The 14,548-nt window shown below is 41.6% G+C and overlaps 1 long non-coding RNA gene across 2 annotated transcripts in view; it reads left to right on the top strand.

The window, feature by feature from the left end:
- Window positions 1-2,143, top strand: part of LOC137153887 (uncharacterized) — a 33,472-nt gene extending 31,329 nt beyond the window's left edge. For both annotated transcript variants that reach the window (XR_010919923.1, XR_010919925.1), the window contains one exon: window positions 1,982-2,143. This is a non-coding gene — a long non-coding RNA (uncharacterized lncRNA). The remainder of the gene's footprint in view (window positions 1-1,981) is intronic.
- The last annotated feature ends 12,405 nt before the right edge of the window (window positions 2,144-14,548 follow it).

Raw genomic sequence — 14,548 nt, 5'->3', positions numbered from 1 at the left:
CAAGCCCTTGCTGGCCAAGATGACCGTTTCCGAATTGGCTACAAAAATGCAGTTCTAGCCAGGGGCTTGAAGGGGTCTTAGATTTTTTGTCTATACAAGGACATGTAGCAGCTGCTACAAAAACTGGAGTTTGCAAGTAGTTCATTGCTAACTACTATAGCTCCAGTTTGCAACAACCAGCAATCTCTGGATTTTTGCTATTATAAGCAATGCTTAGTAGTTTTATTATTAGGGAAAACGACCAAGTAATAGTTTCTATGCCTGGAAATCTATCCTCCCCTGTTGATTTTTTTTCCTCCCCATCATGCGGGAGAGGGGAAGAGCCTTAATTTAAATCACCATAATATAACCCAACCTGTGTGGTTTGGTTTTGTTTTGGTCTTTTTGTTTTTGTTTTTAATGAGGAGGGTTTTTGATTATCCATTTGTGCCACAATGCTATCATCTAAGCCAAATTCAAGTTATTTAGTAAATTGCAAGGAAGAAAACCCTGAGTGAAGAAAACTTTTAAATAAATACACTGGGAAGATGTGGAATGTAATGCAAGGCAGCGAATAGTCAACAGTAATAAAGGTTATGTAAGGGCTATTAAATCTTAATTTATCATTTGTACAACCCCACAGGCAAACACAATTTCCTTTGGTCTCTAATTGGACAGTATTCCATGACTCTGGGGGGAAAATAATAGATGATCCAAACTCATACCTATTCTGATAAATGGAGATATCATTAGCAACATGAAGTAGGTGATCACGACTTCTCTCTTTTTCATAAATTACACTAAATAACCATAATGCTGCAATTTAGCGGTCCAAAGTTCATCCTATTCAGCAGGCCATCCATAGTCAACAGTTTAAAGAAAGGGGGCCTGCTGAGAAAATGGTGGTCTAATCAGATGCCATAAAATCTGGCTGATCAGATGAGTCCCATTTTCTTTTTTTGTAAGGAGATCCTAATGAAGCAGTGCACTGAGGGGATTCAGAACTTTTGTTCCTACGGTTGATTATTCAGGCTGGCTGCACCAAATTTTAAACCAAGCGAGTGGAGTCTAATCCTCTGGGCTGTTTGCATACATGCTGTGTTTTACAGGAGACTTATTAAACCCCACTTTAACAGCTCCCAAATTGTGTGCATCTTTCCTCGGCCCAAATGATCAAAACACTAAAGATGCATCGACTCAAACCTCGGAGATTCGCATTTGATGACTATTATTGTCTGCTCCCGGTTCACTGGTTAATTTACCAAGCATGGTATAGTCTGAGAGTACTTCTCCCAACGTGTTGCATTAATATATACAATGCTGCAATGCAGATCGCATGCTTAGCAAATGTTAAACTTGCAAATCGCTGGGATGTGTTTTAAATTCTAATAAAACCTGTCACATCATTTAATACAACGTGGGCAATGCTGGTTTGATTTACTTTAATATTAGCTACTATGATTGCTCTTGTTACGGAGTAATATTTAAAGGTGATGCAAAGAGACTGGAGGACACGTGTTTGTAGCCTTATCTCCTTTTCTAATGTACACAGAGGGCCTGAGAGCATGTTGTTTCCCCTCCGTGTCTTCTTTCTTTCATTAAACTGTCCACGCTGGAAGACTCTCTGAGCCACTAGACAACTATTGAGGAGTGTAATATCACAGCCCCAAGAAAGTGAAACGAGAGTGATAGGGGAAGAGATTTTATTTAGCATATTTTAAAACTTTCTATTAGCTTTTGTTAACCTCTGTTTAACTCTCTAGCCTTAGTTGTGTGGGGAGTGGAGGGGGAAGAAGAAGTCTCTGTTTGAAGATTCAAAATCCCCACACCGTCAGCTATATCTGGAGAATACTCCCAGCCCCCATCTGAAACTTTTTAACAATTTCTACAGGAAGGCCACATGTGACGCATTGGATACTTCTAAGGTGTTTAGAATCCCCCGTCCTCACCAAAAAATCCCATAGACCCCCAAAGGACATATTATTTTTTTTCCCCTTTGCAGATCACTGAAAGTAAACGATTGTTACCCATCAATGTGATACCAACAAGTGCCCTTCGCATTTCTTCCCGTTTCCATGTTTCACAGCACATCATTTCAAGCCATTGTATGTTGATTTTAATAAACGGTCCCGTTGCGCAATAGTGCGTGATGGTGAGGGCAGCACATGGAGATGTGAATGTGATGCAGTAAGTGGATGATGTTAAATGGAGCTGCTGACACCAGGTGCGCATGTGATCTGATGTCTTGTGTCAGCTCTCAGGGGATGCCTACGCAGCCACAAGATGCCCATGGCTGTCTCCTGCCAGCCAACTCAGGCTCCTGGGGCTCGGGTCACGGGGCTGTTTCATGGCTGCGTAGATTTCCGGGCTTGGGATGGAGCCCACGCTCTGGGACCTTCCCACCTCGCAGGGTCCTAGTACCTGGGGTCTCCGGTAATATGCTAATATGCTGGGCCTGGTTCTGCCAAGTGATGGAACTCCTAACCTCCTGTGCTAGCTAATGGGAATTGAGTGCACGCAGTACCTGGCAAGATGGGACCCTACGTCTCTGAAGTTGTTAATCTGCCAACTTGATAATTCTCCCTAGAAACTTGGTTTCTCACCCCACGTCTCAGGAAAGATTTAACAGCTGAGATGTCCTCACTGTAATGTTACAAACTATGCTGCTGGACATTTCAGGAGCATTCTGGGAGGCATTGGTATAAACGTTGGGGGGAGGGAGGAGGGAAATGACCGTAAAAATATAACCATGAACATCAAAGGTCACTTTGTGCTGCGTTGCCCTTATTTAGTTTTAGCAGGTTGCTTCGCTTATGCTCTAATTTTCAAAACTCCTTGGGCCGCCCGCCGTCAGTGTGCATGAGTGAGATTCTGCTGTCTAATCGAAATGCTGAGGGAACCTTAACTATACTGATGCTACAAGACAACACCTTAAAAACAGAACATCCCCCCCACCCCCCGGCTCCCTGCCCAAAATACAGCCGTTCACTGAAGGTATTTGCCTAATCGAACTGGAAGGCTGTTCTATTTACACACACACCCCCAATCACGTGCTTTGGTGTTTGATTTTTGTCATCAAACAAACTTCATTCCAGCTGGGACCGCCAAATCCCGCTAAAATGCTAACTTTTTAAAGTCTCCTTGAAGAGTGAGCTTCTCCATTGCCCTTTGCCACCTCCTGGTACCAGCTATATTCAGAAGAAAAGGAGACAGGAGAGCAAAGGAGTTCATAGTCTGAACTGGCACATACATGGGTCAATTAGGTGCATAGATAGATAGATGGTTTTGCATTAAAAAACACAAGCTACGAAGAAGGTGAACAACAGAAGTCCCTATTGGCCATCTTCCTAGACAGGAAGTAAGAGGGCAGTTTCCATCATGTCGGCGCCACCCTGGGAGAAGGGGGTGTGAGGAAGGTAGACAGGGAGGGGGCTTTACAGATTAGCTCAGGGTTGGTGTTCCATGCACAAGAATGGCATGGAAGAAGGTGCAAAAGACACTTGTGGAAGAAGTAGGCACAGTAAGCAAGGGAGGCTAGCATGGGGGTGGGGACTGGAGGCACAATAAGGTACAAAAGCGGATAATAAGGGAGGGGCTAAACTGTGAAGGGTCATAAAATTCAAAAGCTTGAATTTAAAGTGGGGGGGTGGGGTGGCGAGTGAGATGGCAGCCGAGCGACTCAAAGGAAAACGACATGGTCTGAACAATGGACCCGGAAGACAGTCATAGCAGCAGCATTTTGACTTTCTAATAACCAATAGCACAGAAAATCAAGACAACTCTTCTTGCCCCTACTGTATTAATTAAATGGAAGCCGAACTAGAAAATTGTGCAGCAAAATCATTTTAATGAAAGCGCCTTCATCAGAAGAGTGTTTCAGTGATCTGTGTGTAAATGCTCTTTCCTTGTCTCACAGCTTGTCTACATGAGGAAATGTACCAGCATACAGCTGGCATGTATAGCTACACCAGTATAAGTCTCTGGAGGGAGACTTTTGTTCTGGTGTCGTTCTGCCGGTAAATTTCCTTGTGTAGACAAGCCCTTCATTAGAACGCAAGGTCTTTGGGACAGAGACTTTTTTACTCTTTGCACAACAGCTAATACATTGCTTCTGACAAGAGATTTCTAGGTGCTGCTGTAATGCAAACAAATTATTAATAATTATATTTAGTAGAGTTGTGCAAGATGCAAATGAGACTGAAAGAGCCTCCTGCAGTAAATATACTGAAAATAACAAGCTTCAGGATGCTGGTGAGTGGAGGAGGGAGAAACCGACTGTTTTAAATAAGGCAAGCATATAAGTCAAATAGTTCCAGCCAGGAGGCGCAAGGGGAGTGGGCGATAGCTGTATTTGAAAAGTTAAAGGATACATTTTTTTTAATACAAAATTCATTTTTTTTAAATGTAGACAAATACACCCAATGCTTCTCATTTAACTCCCCTACGCCCATACTGCTGAAACAAGGGCAAAGCAAACTCTTTACATTTAAAAGGAGGACTTTTACAAATTTGGCCTGATGGGAGTTTCCCGTTAACTTCAGCAGCTGCAGAGTTGCACTGAGGCTGAGTGCTTTGGTTAAATCCCACCCCTCGTGTTTTGCTGTTTAACGATCACAGGAGGAGCTATTTACAGGCAAATCAGTTGCTGCTGTGTCTCTGGCTGTTTATAACCACAATCATGATACTACAGCTCTGGCTTAATTTCAATCTTTTTCTCAGCAATCGTCCTAACCTCTGAAGTATTATTTAGTAGGACGATAATGTAGCTTCTTGTTTTATTACCTGTTAAGGGCTGCTCAGGGTGTAGAAATGGGAATGTGATTTGTTCAATCTGTTTCAGTTAACAGGAGCTATGTTATGCATGCAATTAAAAAATTCTTCTTAAACGTCGCTGATTTTTAGACTGTGCACTCTGTGGGGAAGGTGCCATATTTTCCTGTGTTTGCAGAGCCCTGAGCATCCTTAATAAATCCTAACATTTTTCCAGTGCCACATGAATCACTACTTAATAATTTGCAGCTCCGAGCAATCAGGTAGAGTGTTGCTCTCCCAGTCTGCTCCCATTTACTTCTGCTTTACACCAGTGTAACTGCACTGCAGTAAACTGAATTATCTTAGTGTAAAGCCAGCCAGAATAGAATCAGAGTGCCGGTCTGTAGAGTTGGCCAACTGGAAATAAAGTTGAAGGCACACCTAATTTGAGGGTGGTTCAAGATCTTAGCTGTCAGTACCACACATTCCCCTGGGTTTGTTGTTTTTCACTTGTACAGGGATTAATGCTTTTTAAAAGTAGAATCTGAGCTGACAGGCAATTGTCTGTCTGGGGTACAGTATCGGTGCTAGCCCAGCCTTAAACAGGAGTATTTCCCCCCACCCACACACACCCATGCAACACATACTAATAAATGGGGGTGGGGGGTGGAGTGCTTGGCAGGCCTAAGCAATCATTTAGTCTGCTTATGTCTAGCTCGAGTTCTGCTGGAATTCACTGTAACCTAATCATTAGGTGGGATTTTTGAGACAAGGAAGGTATTACTGGTCACACTATGTGAACATCGAAACATAAACCGTGAAGTGTGTTGTCATTTATTAGTAGCAACTGAAAAGTCTTGAAATAGCAACTGAGGCATTAACAACAATCAGCTTATTTTCAGTGTACGGTGTTTTCTCTCTCAATGTCCACAGGTCCCCCGGCTCCCCCTCTTCCCCCATCTTCAAAAATGTTGTTAAGTTCGCAGGCCCCTGTAGATTAGGCTGGCGTGATACTCTTGAAATAACACTTTCTGGAGTTTTGGGATTCCCTAATTTCCAAGGAAGAAAAGCTGCTTATCTTCTGAGGCAGCCTCCTAGGGAAGAGCCGGCCCCCGCCAACCTTCCGCTCTGGATTGGATCAATGCAGAGAAGTGCTCTTTGATGGACTTTCAGGCCCTGTGATCTCCCAGCCCTAGGGGTTTAAAGGATGAGCATATCAATTCAGGACCACTGAACTGCATTTCCATTGCATAGGGGCTCCTCCTCCCGGCTTTGTCCTTACAAAGTCGGCTCCTCCTACTTTTGTCACTATTCTTTCATGCTTTGTTTAGCAAACACAAAAACTGCTTTGTTTGTTGCTGGGTCTTTTTTCCAGCTTTGCATAAAACAGTTTAAAGTGTGGTTATGCTGGTGTACCTGAGATCACCTTCAGGGTCAAAATCAGTTTACAACAGATTAACCTATGTAATTTCCCCTCCTGTTTTATAATTTGTACTAATATAGATTATGCTTCTGGTGGACATACTCCTTTTATTTCATGCTGCTGTTGTACTGACTTTGGCTAGAATCCTTAACTACTTGGGATCTTCCAGGGGTTGCATAGTGTGTGCTTATCTTTTTCTGCATTTCTTCACTGTTCTTGCCCTTCTGTGTTTCACCAGGCCAACTGCAAAATTAAACTGCTCAAATACAATTGGTAGAAGTATAAATAACATTGGTTCTGCTACCCCTCTTGCCCCGGGATTCATGACTTAAAAACTAGACATGGTTCGGTTGGGGTTTTAATGAGGCCTGTAACATTGATTAAAGCAGCTGAAATACTAAAGCAAAAGATGCTTGTTCAGCACAGGACCAAAACAAAACTGTCCAGTGTGGTCACTCTTTAGTCAACTCTCTGTCTCATTGGAGTCACAGTTGAATCGGAATATGTAAGTCCTGAGACTGGGCAAATTTGAACTAGAAATGGGACACAAGTTTTTAACAATGAGGGTAATTAATCATGGGACTAATTTACCTAAGGAGGTAGTGGATTCTCTGTCATATGCAGTTATTAAAGCAAGCCTGGATATCTTTTATTAAAAAGGACAAGCTATGGCTCAAACAGAAGTTATGGGCTTGATGGAGGAGTTACTGAGTGAGGTTCTGTGGCCTATGTTTTGGGATAATACAAACTAGATGATGACTAGATGGCTAGATGGACTTCAAAATCTATGAATCAAGTGGGCCAAAATTACCCAACAAAACTTTTTCTCGTAAGTACACTTTGTCTCAATCTATTTTTTCTTTTTTCTCCTGTACACACAGGAGCATAGGGCATCTACCAGTTTCCACCATTTATTTCAGTCTCGTGCTGATTTGCTCGGGCTTGCAGGTGTCATGTTGATGGATTTAGCTTCTCTCTCTATTGTCCTACATAACCTTTCCTTAGATAGCCCTCTTTTTCTCTTTCCGGCTGGTGTCCATGTCATCACTTGATGTAGGAGTTGTGTTGGTGGCATCCTTACAGGGTGTCCTAAATATGTCCATGGTGTTATAACGGAACAAACATGGCAATGATAGTCTATGATTAAGTTGGTGTGCATTCCTCAGACTTTCTGATGTTGTAATAAACTCTTTCCATTGGACTCGGAAAATCTTCTATGGGCAGTTATTTCAGAATGAGTTGATTTTCTTATCGTTTGCTCTTATTATGTATTTCCATGACTCTGCTCCATAGTGGAGGAGAGACCTAATGTCGATGTTAAATGTTCATATTTCCGTATTAGTGCTCATCATGCTATTTTTCCAAACCTTTTCAAGTTTATGGAAGTTGTTTGCTGCTTTTGATATTCCTTGCTTAACGTCAAGCCTGGTGTCACCATCGTTACACATCTTGCTCCCCAGGGAAGTAAAATGACTTAAATCTTCTGCTGTTTCTCCATTTACTCTGTTGGCTGCTTTGGAACGTGGATAGCCCTATATTATCTTCCCTTTGTCAACGAACAAACCAACTTGTTTTGCCAACCTAATTTTCCTCTTTTGACAGGGTTACTAGCTTAGTCAATAGATCACCTCTGCTGTTACTCTCCTATCTTGATTTTAGTATGGCTTTTGACACAGTCCCGCATAATGTTCCCATAAGCAAACTAGGGAAATGCAGTCCAGATTAATTTACTATGGAGTGAGCACACAAATGGTTGAAAGACTGCATTCAAAACCACTCAGTGGTTCACTGTCACATTGGGAGGGCATATCTAGTAAGATCCCACAGGGGCCAATCCTGGGTCCAGTATAGTCAATATTTTTACTAACTTGGGTAATGGAGGGGAGAATATGCTTATAAAATTTGCAGAGGAAATCAAGATGGGAGGGATTGCAAGCACTTTGAAGGACAAGACAGAATTTAAAACAACCTTGAGGAATTGGTCTGAATTCATCAAGATGAAATTCAGTAAAGACAAGTGAAAAGTACTTCATTTAGGAAGGAAAAAATCATATGTATAGCTACAGAACTGGGACTAACTGGCGGGCTGGTCGTACTGCTGAAAATGAGTTGGGTTTTGTAGTGGCTCACAAACTGAATATGAATCAACAGTGTGGTGCAGCTGCAAAAAGGCCAATATCATTCCAGGGTGTATTAACAGGAGTGTTGTATGTAAGACTCGAGGGATAACTGTCCGGCTCTACTCAGCACTGATGAGGCTTCAATTGGAATATCTAGGCACCACACTTTAGGAGAGATGTGGACAAATGAGGGAGAGTCCCGAGGAAAGCAAAAAAAAAAGAAAAGATAAAAGGTTTAGAAAACCGGACCTATGCGGTTAAAAAAGATTTTAAAAAGGGGCATGTTTTGTTTTGAGAAAGGGCCCTGATAACAGTCCTCATATGTTGAGAGCTGTTGTACAGAGGACTGTGATCAACTGTTTTCCATGCCCACTGAAAGCAGGACAAGAAGTGATGGGCTTAATCTGAAGCAAGGGAGATTTAGGTTAGATATTTAGGAAACCTTTCAAACTCCAAGGGTAGTTAATCTCTGGAATAGGCTTCTAAGGCAGGTTGTGGAATTCCCATCATTGTCCAACTTGTTCTTAAAAACCTCCAAACACCTGTCAGCGATGGTCTAGGTCCCGCCTCTGCTCTGGGGGCTGGACTTGATGATTTCTCAAGGTCCATTCCAGCCCTACATTTCTATGATTCTATACCTCTCAGCCCTAGGTGTTCTCTTAAAAATATTCTTGCTGTCTAAAACAGAAACCTTATATTATATATTTATTTATCATTCTTTCTGATTTTACTACCAAGTTCTTGAAAACTGAGGTGTCACTGTTCCCACTTCCATTCTAGTGCTACCAAAATATCTACAACGGTCATCGCATGTATCTTCAGAGATCAAAGGCTTGTCATTTGAATATCCTGAGCCCAATCTATAATTGCAATCCAACTTGTAGTTGAGGAACTATAGTGATATGTTCATCTTTTTGGAAGACTTTGGAAATAAGATAAAAGCTAAACAGATAAGGATCCTATAGGTCCAGGAGTTCATACATAGGGAGAAATAATACAACACTAATAGTAAATTAGGCTGCTTGGTGTCAGATTTAAAAAAAAAAAAAAAGGCTGCCTATCTTTACCTGTTTGAACATAGTTGGCTGGAATAGAAGAGGACATTTATGAACATTCTAACATTACTGAAGAATATCAGATGACCATTACAGACACCAGCAATTACCAGTTGATAGTAAGGGAGCAAGGCAATTAAGATCTCACCTTTCTTTCGTAGATATTGGATTTGAATGGCTCATTCCAATTGCAACAGATATCTTTTGCCAGTAGGTCAGTGGTTTTTTAACTCTTCTCGGTGTGGGGAGTAAGAGGAGGAAAGATTAGAAAATTACAGCGCTTGAGTTCTTACAATGGAGTCAAGCATAGTAAGTTGGTTTACATGTTGCTCTCTCATGCTATTAATTCAATGGAATTACTCCAGATTTTACGCCAGTGTTAATGGGAGTGGAATCTGACCCATAATGCTTCATTATATACAGAATGCAAAGTAAAATCAGTGCATACTCACGTAGGTAGTTTTTCAGCATTTTTCTCTCCATGACATATACACAGTCCTTTGGGCATAAAGAAATACATTGTTTAGAACAATCACTGACCTTGGAGAAGCCTTCAATATTTGAGTTCACTATCTCTTATGTCTCGCTTCAAAATAGCATTAATTTTATTTTTAACCATTAATAAATTATGTGGCATAAAGAATGCAAATCGGTGAAGCAGAATTGTGTAGGTCTCATGTAGCCTATTTCTCTAAGAAATTGATAGTACTATAAAAGCAACGCATGCATGAGCGCAAGAATTGTATTGGGTGTTTTTTAAATCCATAATAAATGGCTCACTGTTCAAAATAATGTAATCATGTTGGTTTGGTATTGTAACAATTCTGCAAATCATCATCTCTTGCCCTGAATTGTTTGTGATGGCTCATTTTAAATAACAATTGGCAATTTCCTTAAATATCTGTCAAATACTGACAATTGTCAGGACCACATGGACGATTCAAAATATAGGTTAGGGAAGAGACCAGCCTGAAGGATGTTAAGATCAGATATCTGGAGTAATTAAAGAATTTTGCCTGAATGACAAAAGCCAGAGTGCTGCTTTTAGCATTTCAAGTTAACAATTCCTATTATCTTTTACTTCTTTAGGATATATACACACATGGCAGTTCATCTTGGTGCATGCAAATTCATTCTTCCTGGCTAACTTTCATTGGTTCCAATAATTATAAAAATGTATAGATTCTCTCGTTAAATTGTCAGAGAACACACGCCCAACTTAGCTTTCTATGTGTTCTTTCGCCTTCTTCCTACCCCCCCGTCCCCGTCCCCCGTGGGTTAAATTTTCAGTAGGCTGTGTATGTTCAGATTGTTTTCCCTTTTGTACCCTGACATTGGTCTTTTCTTTTGCAGGCTTATGGTTTGAAATACAAGTTTCCATGGGGATTTTATTTAAATGGATGCTGATCCTATTTAGCTTATAAATCAGAAACTTATAAACCATGCTTTTTTAGTGCACAAGGACATTTTTTGAAGAAGGATGTAGCTCATTAGCTTGTCAATCAAATGTGTATTTGCAAACACTGAGCTCGGGTCTGACAAAGCAGGGACTTGTGGGTTGAACAGACTTGCTGTGTTCCTTAAACACTGGGAAGAAAAGGCGACTGATGAGACCAGACCAGACAAAAATTAGTTTGAGCAATTTCAAGGCAAATATAGGTAGCACTTTCCCCCAAGCTTTTTCTGTGGCTATTTTGTATGGTATATTATGATTAAATAATAACCTGTTATTTTTCTAAACTAAAATAAAAAAGCCAAATAAGAGTGAGATTATAAAAAAAACCAAACAGGTGTTTGTCATACAAAAATAACTCTAGACGTGTTCACTTGTGCGTAGTTCTTATTGTAAAGAGAGTTCGCTATTTCTAATTAATGGAGAAGAGCAAGCGAGGGGCATATGTTCGTTCAATAATCTAGTGATGGAACGTGTTTAATAAACTCCTGACCTCTGGCCTTATCCTGCTCCCAGTGAAGTCCATTAGTTTTATTTTTTCACTGAAAAATATTTAGCTCTTATATAGCACATTTCTTCCATAGATCTTTACAAAGGAGGAAGTATTGCTATCCTTATGTGTAAAAATGGGGGGAAACTGAGGCAGGGAGGTCACGTGACTTGCCCAAGGTCCAGTGGCAGACCTGGGAATAGAAACTACCTTTCATGGCTCCTCCTATAATCCGTTGTTCACTGGGTTTTCCAGTACTAACAGCGAGCTAAAACACTGAGCATGTCCATCGGTGAGGTTTGCTACTAACTTCCATGAAAGCAGGATTAGGCCCATGTATGAGAGGGCAGAAAGCTGTATAAACAAAATGTTAGGAGCATTTTCTTGCATTTCAATATAGTGGAAGAAGGTCTTGCGGTGATATTTCATCTAAATGCCCTAAAGCCCAAAGAGAGAGGGAGGAGGAAAAGGGTGAGGAGTAGCTGTTAAAAATGAACCCTCCTCATTTTGATACTCCCCATTCATACTTCACTGTAATTTAAATAACAAAAGTTACTTAAATCATTGAGACTGTCAGTTCTTTGGGGTAGTGATGTTTTCTTGCCCTGCGTCTGTAGAGTGCCTAGTACAATGGGGTCCTACTCCAGGCGTGGGGCTCCAGAGAACTACAGCAACACAAATAATAACAAAAGCCATCATTAGGACAGCTACCATGCATCAAATGAGTTGCCCTGATATACATCTGAAAACTGGAATTAATCAAGGGCAGAGTTTGGCCTGATGCATTTCAATTGGATCCGTTTTTCTTTGTGGAAAAATGTGATGCATTCCTAATACTCATTTGCAGGCTATGTGTCTGAGTAACCCAGATGGAGAGAATTCCTCTCCTGTGACGGCCCGTTTCTGATAGCTTTCTCCTGAAAAGCAACTGAAAGTTCACCGTGATATTTGTTTAGTTTCATTAGACCTATTGTGACTTCCTCTGTGACTCAACTACAGTGAGTTCAAGCGCAGGCTTAATTGCTTCCTCGGAAACAAAACAGTTGGCCCAGCCCCTCCCGAAAGCTAACTGTTCTCATCTTCTAAGAACAGGGTGACTCACCTGTGCAAACAAAACAGGTAAAGGAGAAGAATGTTAAAATACTCCCAGCTCTTTGGCATGCTTTCCCAGTGTCTTTTAGCAAGACGTGGGGCCAAATTCAGAGGTGATGTACATCGAAGAGAGTGTGCAAGTCAGGAGCAAAAGGGGTGGGGTTGTATCAGGTAGGGCAAGCAAGCGGATGGCATAATATCAAGTGGGGAACAACAGCACGCCTGGTTGCATGGCATATCTGAGAGCTCCTCCAGGCCACCTCTTGGTGGTCAAGCTGGGCCTGAGCCGCAGACCATTAAAGACAATGACATTCTGAACTGGTAGCTTCTCAGGGGTCCAGAGTGAGAATGAAAAGAGAGGGCAGCTATTGTCAGTTTGTAATCACCGTAGTAACCTCACATCTTTATAGCACTCCTTGATCCAAATTAACCCAGGGCCTTACTGACTGTATACTCGGGAATCATTTTATCCACCACGGAAAATGCAGCTACCTCTTCAGCAGTGTACCCAGACGCCTGTACCCCTTTCAGGAGTCTGATTTGTCTTGCGTACCCCCAAGTTTCAACTCACTGAAAAACGACTTGCTTGTAAAATCAGACATAGAAATACACGTGTCACAGAACACTTACTGAACAAAATTGTGTTCTTTCTCTTTTTTCCCCTGTAATGATAAAATAAATCAATTTCAATATCAATACTGTACTTGCATTTCAGTGTATAGTACATAGAGCAGTATAAACAAGTCGTATGAAATTTTAGTTTGTACTGACTTGGCTAGTGCTTTTTCTGTAGCTTGTTGTAAAACTAGTCAAATATCTAGATGAGTTGATGTACCCCCTGGAAGACCTCTGCATTCCCTCAGGAGTTCGTGTACCCCTGGTTGAGAACCACTGTTCTAGAGAATGTAGGAACAAAGGACGTGCCATACTTGATCTGACCATCAGTCCTTCACGTCTGCTATTCTTCCTTTTGGCAGGTCTTTAGAGAGTGGAGAAAAAATATCCTTAAGGAACACCTCTACTCCTACCTCTAGGACAGGGCTCGACAAATCCCGGGCGCCAGGTCGTCATGGCGCCTAGAAATTTAAGTCTGGCTTTAATTTAAGCGCTGCGGCTGCCACGCTCCAGCCAGAGCGCCCTGCTGCTGGGCCCATGTTGTGGCAGAGGGGTAGAGCCTGGAGGGAAGAGCGGCTGCTGCGCTCCGGCCAGGGCGCCCTGCCGCTGAGCCCACGTTGTCCTTAATTTTTGGGCTGGCTCCTAGCTCCAAAACAAATTTGTCGAGCCCTGCTCTAGGACAATTCTGTACAGACTGGAAAAACAGATTCTTGATCCGGGCCACCTAATTGGGCCCATCTTTAATCTTTGCCCAGATCCTCAAGTAATACCATGTCCTCCCTGGATGTGATGTGAAATAAAATCCAGTGTTACAAATTCTTCTGTTCTTCAGGTGGGAAGCGAGGAAAAGCAATAAACTGCATTTCTGTTGCATGGAGAGATTATTCTAAGGAGCTGTCTTCTGGGGCGGGTGGGAAATGCCAGCTCATTGCAGTCATTTGCTCCATCAGTTGAACAGTGGTCCCAAATGATGGCTAATCAGAGATAAAGCAGGCACTAACAGTGCAGTTTCAGTATTGCAGCTCCAGAAAATTTGCAAGGGAAATTCAAGCCGACAGGTGGTCCCTACCTTTGGCAGAAGGTAAAAAGAACATGACAACTTTATCTCCCTGTTTTATCTTTCCAAGGTGGAAGGAATTGAGGAAATCAACGTTAGTTTTTAATATTAATAAATGATAGGTATATGTACAGAAAATATATAAATATGCAGAGGTATATAAACAGACTCTTGTGTTTTTATGCCACTAAGAAGGCAAGCACTGTTACATGCTCTGAACTTATTATTCCAAAGCACTGCTATGAAACTGATTATTTATGACTAACAAACTTCTGGTATTTTCAGTGTTTCTTGGCATCTTCGCTCGTGAAGGGGAAAAAATGTTACTTTAGTAGATATTCATCTTATGTAGCTTTTTTCCCCTTCTTCGCATCAAATCCGCAGCCTGAGTTTTGCAGTTAACCTGTTGCAGCAGTGCTACAGGAGTGATGTTGCCGGTTAAGGCTGAATTAGTCATAAGCAGATACAGTCTTCTTTGCCCCGAGGTCCTTAGACTGCAAGATTCAGATTTC

This window comes from Emydura macquarii, unplaced genomic scaffold, assembly GCF_026122565.2.
Source record: "Emydura macquarii macquarii isolate MOO-44397 ecotype Brisbane River unplaced genomic scaffold, CSIRO-AGI_Emac_v2 contig_1253, whole genome shotgun sequence".
NCBI lineage: Eukaryota > Metazoa > Chordata > Testudines > Chelidae > Emydura > Emydura macquarii.
The sequence above is the reverse complement of the archived record's forward strand: the minus strand, read 5'-3'. Positions and strand labels throughout refer to the sequence as shown.